Raw genomic sequence first — 8704 nt, 5'->3', positions numbered from 1 at the left:
AGGTTATCCAATGGAATTTGTGGATAAATATTCTTTAATCAAAGTATCTCCACTGTTATTTCACATTTGCAAATGGGTCAGATAGCTAAAGAAATTTGCTATTTGGTTTTAACTTTTTTTTTCTGCATACAACTAAAAGCCTAGTATATTTGGGCTATGGCATCCCCAAAAGAACATTTCAGGAAAAAAAGCAGGGACTGCTGGTGATAAATATTTCATGATATTTTCACATTCTTTTTTTTTTCTTCATACACCACTGAGAAGATGACAGGGTATTAATACAAACACTCTCTCTCTCTCTCTCTCTCTCTCTCTGTGTGTGTGTGTGTGTTTGTGTGAGCAAGCACCCTGTCTCTGCCAATTGGATGGGGGAAATTTATCATGATCTAGGCAGTCAGAGTTCTCTAAAGGGTTTCTTAATTAGTGGTAGTGTGGCAAGCTACCTCAAATATTTTCTGTATGTCATTTAGAGGAATTATAATACTAACTAATGGCAGTAGTTTAACCTAAAAGGAGAAACCTTCATTTACTTCAGACACTGTTAATGGCAGTAGAAGATGTGCACAGATAAATTAATGTGCTGCATGGAGTTTGTTCATGCAGCTTACCAATGCATTTGTGTAAAGCACTTTATTCCTCTATAATTTTAAGACACAATGCACTTAATAAACTAAAATTAGCAGACCTAAAGTTATCGTGTGATATGTTTGTTGAGGAAATATACTAATTTGTATATCCTACAATGTGAATCTGAATTTGAATCCAACTAACATTTGTCCCAGTGTTTTATTCAAGCTTGAGACACTTTCAGACAAGGAAGGCACATCCCTACACTGTGTTACAGCCAAGCCTTAATGCTGAAATTGACTTCCAGGTTTGAGACTTTGACCATCTAATACTCTGCTCACACCTCTTTTGAAGCATAGGATGCGTGCTCTGTTTCGTGCTCCTCAGTGGTGTGCCTCCCTCCCTTAGCAGTGCTGAGATGTGCCCATCTCTTCTGGCTGGCCCCAAAGCCATATCCTCCCCCACCTTCCCTACGCTGAGCTCAGGGCACTCCGGTGCTCTGACATGTACATTCCCTTCTTGCACAACCACAGCCCAACCCACCAGTGGCAACTGCTCCTTTGAGTTGCACCCTCAGTCTGATTACTTTTCCTGAGTAGGCGAAAGGAGCCAAAGTGCTAGGCAGGAGCACACAGTGTCCTGGTGTATAAATAACTCCAGCCGTGAGTTGTAACAATAGCTGTGCCACCAGCGGTGGGAATAAGTTGCCTGTTTTTGGCAGGGGGATTAGTCTTGGTTCTCCCTATCTAACTGATGTGGACTTACCCCCCAGTTTATTGAGGGGGCTCAGAAGGAATGCTTTTTCTTTCCCTTCCAAGTTGCATAGTTCTGCATTGCCCATTATGCCCACTACTTGGGATCCTGCCCAGAGTACACCTAAAGGGCAATGACCTGAGATGGACTCTGCTTTCTGGAGTCTAGAGCATTTAGCAGAAGGTACTATGTCTGGAAAACAGAGCGAGGAAACACTAACTGCCAGCCCAGCACCAAATACTGTAGCTGCACTTACCAGCAACGCAAATACAATTAGTCACCCTTCTTCTTAAAGCCTATTGCTGCCCTAAGGCTGTGCCTGGACTTCAGTTAAATGGGCTTATCCTGCTCCTTCCATTGCATCCTTTGAAATCTTCCTATAACTCCAAATATGGTGACTTCTTCCTTCTTCATCAGGCTATTTTAAAAAACAAACAAACATTAAGGTGGAAAGGGATGTCCTGAATGGAAACTGATAGATAGAGAGAAAGTTGGCAATTTACCACCTCCAGTCTCTCACCATATTTCAAAGAAATTCCAGGTAGCATATAACGATTGTGTAACTTGACAGATATACAGCATTAGACTTCCTTACATAGGCATTACTTTTAAAATGTATTTGTTAAATGTTCATCTCACCTTTCTCCAGACACTAAAATCAGTGTACCTAATACTCCTTCCAACTGTCCTCTGAGGTAACAACACCTTGAGGTCCAGAGGGAATTCTTTGATCCACTGGGAACTTGAACCCTGGTTCTTGTCCAATGCCTGAGTCTCTACACCACACTGGCTCTCTAAAACCGTTTCCCTGTGATAGCTTACATTCCTTAGCTTTTGCCCTGAACTCACTCTTTGACTCCAGTAGTAATGTATGGCTGTGAGAGCTGGATCATAAAGAAGGCTGAGCGCCGAAGAATTGATGCCTTTGAACTGTGGTCCTGGAGAAGACTCTTAAGACTGGACTGCTAGGAGGTCAAACCAGTCAATCTTAAAGGAAATCAACCCTGATTGCTCATTGGAAGGACTGATAATGAAGCTCAAGCTCAGATACTTTGGTCACCTAATGCGAAGAGAGGAGTCTTTGGAAAAGACCCTGATGCTGGGAAAGATTGAAGGCAAAAGGAGAAGAGGACGGCAGAGGATGAGATGGTTAGATAGCATCACTGAAGCAATGACCATGAAACTGAGCAAACTCAGGGAGGCAGTGAAGGACAGGAAGGCCTGGCGCAATATGGTTTATGGGGTCACGAAGAGTCGGACACGACTTAGCGACTGAACAACAACAACAACACTCTTTGACAAATCTGTACAGTATAATCGGTTGTATTTAAAGGTTGTTAGATGTGTGTGTGATGGCTGCTCTAAAAGTGGCTCTTATACAACATATTTCTTTATCTGATTAGAAGCTTCCCTTGAAAAAGAGTAGAGTTTCCATCCTTCGGTTTCTATGATAGATGTGTGATGTATGACTGTTGGGGCTAACAGATTTTATATTCCAATTGAATAGCTTTGAATGCAGAATCAAAATCTCCAATTGATGTATTAACAGTCCTTCTACACCAGTTTCATGCTACATGATGCAAATAATGTTGATGTATTCATTTGTGCAGATGTGATTATAAAGTAGCATGGTGCATAGAGTTGTGGCAGGGTAGAGAAAAATCAAGGCTTAGACTGAAGCTTGACAAATGAGGCAGTGTACTAGAAGAGAACCAGGGAACAAAAGTCAGCCATTGTGGAGACTGAGAGTCAGAGAGGAGCAGCAGAGAAGGACGTGACTTCATATGTAAGGGTTGGGGGGATAGAGGATAGCGTAACAGAAACTAGACAAGACTGGGCTGTCAGCTCTGCATGCAGCCATGTTTTTGACTCTCCAAGGCTACAGGCCACTAATTTTCTCTTGCCATTTTGTTGCCTACTGTGCCTGGGTCTGCAAAAATGAGGATTGTCGAGCACATGGCAAACAGGCTCCCATACCTGGCCAGCTGATTGGCTTGGGGACCTGCCCAGGAAGATGCAGGCCTGCGTGACCCACCTTTGTCCCTTTGCCTCTTTCTCTCCTGCATTTAGCCAGATGACTTCACAAGGATCCCACCAGCAATCGGCTGCTCTATAAATACCTAACCCACCCCACATTGCTAATAGTGAGTAACAGCAGCAGGCAAATTACAGAGCAGGTCTCAGAGCTCTCGTAGGCACCAAGTCAAGCAGATCTAACGGATGCACGCAGAGCCTGAAAGCTGCTGTCACCCTGGGTATAATTAGAGGGTAGTGAGGAGCTGGGAAGTGCAGTTTAAACAGGCAGCAGAAAGCGGGGGCTTCTGCCTACCCCCCATATTTTAATTGCCTTTTAATTTCAACGAGCTGCATCATGGCTCAGAATGATGTACAACAAAGCAGTGGGGAGCAAGGGCTTCAAGACAGCTTGGCTCAAACTAGACTTTCTTTGGGGGAGTGGCCTGTTTGTAGGGTCAGTTCTGCAATTAAGAACTCAGAGATGGATGGGAAGGAAGGAAGGAAGGAAGGAAGGAAGGAAGGAAGGAAGGAAGGAAGGAAGGAAGGAAGGGCTTGAAAAGAGCAGCTGCAGGACTGCTGCTACCATAGCAAGCTAACTTGGTTTGGGGAGATATCCTTTCACCTGAAGAAAAGGCTCCTTCCTGGCTTACACTACTGTTGCCCTTTCATTTGGAAGGCTGTTTGCAAGTACAGAAAATGCATTCAGTGATGTTGGGCATAGACCTTCCTCCCTTCCTCCCGCTTAGTTTGAAAAATGCATGGGTAACACCTGCCTAAATGTCTAGAAGTGGAGCAAATTTTCCATTAGTTCAGGAGGTGGAATTTCCATCCTTCTTGTCCCCTTCCTCTAACTGGTAGAAGGGGAACAAATGATTGAGAACAGGCATCTTTTTGTGACTGTTCTTTCGCTTGATCAGTGTAAGTCACATGGGTTGCAAACTGCAGCTTTTCCTGGCACAATTTCAGGTTTGGGAGGGCATTAAACACCAATAGCAACCCAGACTGCAGGTAACCCTGTCAGTGAACTAAAGCAACCTGTGAATGTAGTGCAGGATCTCTGGGTATAAGATATGGCCTAGGAAGGAGGAACAGCTATTTATAGAGTATTTCCTCATCTGATGCTCTGATTACCATTTCAGCCTTAAGCATGTAGGTAATTATAGGTAGTTGCCTGCAGCAATCTTTTGTAAGTTAGCACTTCTGTGGCAGAAGCAGATGGAATGGCTTTTCTCTACCCAGTGCCACTTTGATGCAAAGCAACAAAAGGAGGGAAAGATTTCTACAACATAGGGCAGGTCCCAGCAGAACTGTATAAGTGAATTGGCAAGAAAAAATAAGGCAACTGAGGACCAGGAAAATTAATTGCTATTGACACCTCAGCTTAGCCCCTCTGTGTGTTCAGTAGGCCCGATTTCCCCAGCTACAGGTGTTGGACTATGATCCCATCACCGACAACTAGGTCATGTTGGTTGGGGATTTGGAAGGGGTATTCCAGTACATGTAGTTGGCACGAGGTCAGGGAAGGTTGCAGTAGGCAAAGGACAAAGACTGATTTTAAAAAATCTGTCTTTCACTTTCACATTTTAAGTTCCCTCTATGGTAATTGGTACAAAAGCTGGCTGAGGCATCTCCCTGCCCTTTAAAAATGGGCAGTGTGTTTTGGAGTATAAGCTAGGTGTTATCACAGGAAAAAAAAACGAAAATAACTGGATGTCTGAAATATAGTATACAAAGTACAAGTCCTGGTTACACAGTTGAGGCTGCAAATATGGGCTTCAGCTTTGTTTTGATTTTGTGTGGCTTTACCACACCTGGAACTAAAAGCCAGAGAAGCAGAGAAGTATGGGGGATCTTCCAGCAGAAAGGGCTTGACTTCTGTGATCTGACAAAGGGTGGGATCCTTTAGGAATTCTGTGCAATCCTTTAGAAAACCCCTGGAGCAATTTCTCTGACAGTTTTCAAATACCGAGAACCTTCCTGTGATTTACAAAAGTGCTGAACTGGCAGGGACCAGCTTGAAATGAATGCCTGGCAAAAGCTATTTTTAGATTCCTGCTTTCTCTTGCTCTTCTTGTCACTGAGTTTTTTTGGGGGGGAAAGTGTATCTTGTTTGAAGGGTCTGGATGTTATATGTACCCGGTGATAAATTAATGGGAAATCTCTTTTGGCTCCTAAAGGAGCTGCCATGTTGAACTGAAGGCCGTTAAGAACAGTGATGACAAAAGGTGACTGTTGAAATAGGCACATTTCTGAGGGAGTCCTTTAGAACTTAAGTGAAGTGAAAAGGTGGTTTTGCAGCAGGTGAGCAACGTCTTTTATTGAATCAAGTGGCCTGTATAATGAAGAATATGCATTTTGAGTTCCTTAAAATGGGCATTTGCTGTATGAGATGAGATATTCAGGATTTTGGGGTGAAGTGGGTCCCTGTGATATGTATTTTGAGATCAGGGCCTCTTGCCTTAGGAAGCTGGCACATCCTTCCAAAAGTGGGTGGGTGGATGAGAATATGGCTAGGTGGTAGGCAGTTGGGATCTGGAGGCCACATCCACTGACCAACAATGGCATCATCAGTGAGGCAAACGCATTTTGTGTAAACTCAGAGGCGTTAAGTCCTCCAGCCAACCTTCACTCAGAATGAGAGAGGGGAAAAAACCCCTCTGCTAACTAAGATAGAGGTTGACAACCACTTCCAGCTAGCCTGAGCAACGATCAGCAATTACAGGACTAGTAATCCAAAACATTTGGAAAACATGCTAATTTTTGCTAATTAATATAAAAACCCACTGTGCAGCCTTGAGCAAGTCTCATGTCTCCTGCAGAGTTGATGATGGGATAAAATGGGTTAAGCCCCCAGCTAGCGAACTCTAGAACCAAGATGGGGAACTTATAGCTATCTGGGTGGTGTTGGAATCTATTATCATCATCATCATCATCATCATCCTCCTCATCCGTGGCTGAATTGTTGGGAGTTAGAATCCAACAGCTTCTTCGGACATACAGTGGAAGACATTTCACTTCTATATTTGTTTTTAATGATGAAGAGAAGACTACTTTTTGAATAAATAATGCAGCCAAGATGCATTGCACTGTCAGGCTGGAATCATGCAATAATGGGCTGTATGTAAGGCTCAGGCTGATGGATTTGAGACTCAGCATTGGTAAGTTCCAGTTCAAATTAAGTCCTAGTTGAAGCTCCATTTGATGGTGGCCTATATTTTAAGGGTTCTTTGTAACTGATGGTCCACTTCTTCATAAGTTATTTTATCTGCATATTCTTCCAGAAGAAAAAGTTGAGCTAAATATGCAGAAGTATTTTTTTTAGATATTCTTTCATTCATTGTGCAATTGACCAATGGACTAACTGACAAACAGTGCTGGGGAGGTGGCATGAAGGAACTCACTAAGAGAATAGGGGGTTACAGACTGTAAGTTTCATTTCTTCAGATGATCAGGAAGAGCATTCCTAAATCTTAACCCACATCATGGAGTTGAGAAATGAATGGAGAAGAGAAAATGATTGGAACAGCTTCATTCTTCCCAAGCACACTTGATCATTTGTCAGGAACTTGCTTTTGCCATCAATACACTGCAGCTGCCATACTTAATTTGATTTAAATTCCTATGAAAAATTAAGCATTTCTCCTTATATATGGGCTACAGATATAAATTTAGTCACAGGATTGCAGAGATCTCAAAATATACTTCTACTAAATAAGACTACTATAGAAATCTAGAAGAAAGAGCAAATAAATGGATGTTTTACCGGGAGAGTTCCATTTTAAAGTACTTTGAATTGCTTTCTAAATGTTTCAGTTGTATTGTGAATGTTTTGACTTTATGACCATTTTTAAGTCACCTTGCTAGCTTTTTCTTCCCTTAATATGATTTATATAGAGAGATAATTATGTTAAGAAATCTTCTGAGAGCCAAACTGAAACATACCCCAGTCTTACTGGAGCTTTTCTACCCCTGAATTGTCTATCAGGGGAGAGTAGAAGATTTTATAGTAATCTTTCAGAGGACCATCATGCTTGGAGACAGGACGATGCATGAACTTAAGGACTGCTGCAGTAGAACTCTGTTTCTAAAATTAATATTTTTTAAATGTCATGTTCAGTAGGTATCCTTATTTTGTAATGTCAGAATCTGGGTTAATAAATCAATATTATGTTAAATGAGGCTTCCCCCACCAAAATTTGCCTGAGTGAGAGAAAGGACTGATTTGAAATATAAAATCAGAAGGTGCCACTTCTTTGCGTCTCTGGATCTTTTCTTTTTTTCCCCCCTTTCTACTTCCTGATGCCAATTTGTCCCCAACTAAGTTTTGACCGGACAAAAAGCCCCTTCTGTCTCTCCCCCACCCCATTCCACATTTGTGGGTGGGGCATGCTTTCCCAACTTTATTTTTTATTTCTTAGATTTGTATCCTGTCCTTTCTCCAGGAGATCAAGGCAACATACATGGCACTCCCTCCTCCCATTTTCCCTACAACAGCCCTGTGAGGTGGGTTTGGGTGTGAGGAAATAACTGCCCCAAAGTTACCCAGTGAGGTTCAGTGGATAAAAGTGGACTTGAACTTGGATCTCCCTAGTTTAGCTGAACATCCTAACCTTTATGCTGCACTGATTCTTTACAACCTCTCTATTCAGGTCTTTTGGCTGTAAATAACAATTATTATATTACGATCTCTCCAATATGCACACAGGCAAAATAGCCAGATCTATCGGTCTTCTGGGAGTTCAGTATTCAGTGTGAGGAGCAAAAGACCAGGTGTCTGGTCATTCTCAGCCAAAGCCCAAATGACTAGGGATGGAGAGTGCCTATGACTGGATGGGGAGGGGCGTTTCTGCCGCAGGCGGGCCAGGCCGATGGGAGCTAAGCAGGTTGCTTTCTCTGACCATCTCATCTCCCAGCTGGTCTCCAAGGCATCCTGATGGGAACTGTTGAGTAGGGAGAAGAGGGCAAATATGACTGCTGAGCTGGAATATTAAAGATTACTCCAGGCTGCCTCAGCTTGGGCTGGGGATACAATGGTGATGTCATGAGGACATGTTAGTAAAAGGTTAACAAAGTTTTGTGTCATGGCAAGCAGGATGTGAGGATAATCTTTTAGTTTGCTCTGCAGAGAAGAAACTGCTAAGATAAGGATGATGGAATCCGGCTTCATTTCTGCTAGGTTTTTCTTTGTTTTTCCCAACTATTCAGCTATCAGATTCTAACTCAGTATCTTCCATATCAATGGCACCAACTCACTCTGTTCCCTTAGTAAAGGGCTATTTAATCCTGATCTGAGTGCTTTCTAAGAGGCTGATGCCTTCACCTGCCCCATTTGAAATTGCAACTTCAACCAATGAAGCAAGAACATCAG

This window comes from Python bivittatus, unplaced genomic scaffold (assembly GCF_059951505.1).
Source record: "Python bivittatus isolate LINGU-HERP-01145 unplaced genomic scaffold, Pbiv_v1 ctg000220_np1212, whole genome shotgun sequence".
Taxonomy (NCBI): domain Eukaryota; kingdom Metazoa; phylum Chordata; class Lepidosauria; order Squamata; family Pythonidae; genus Python; species Python bivittatus.
This window is presented reverse-complemented; position numbering follows the sequence as displayed.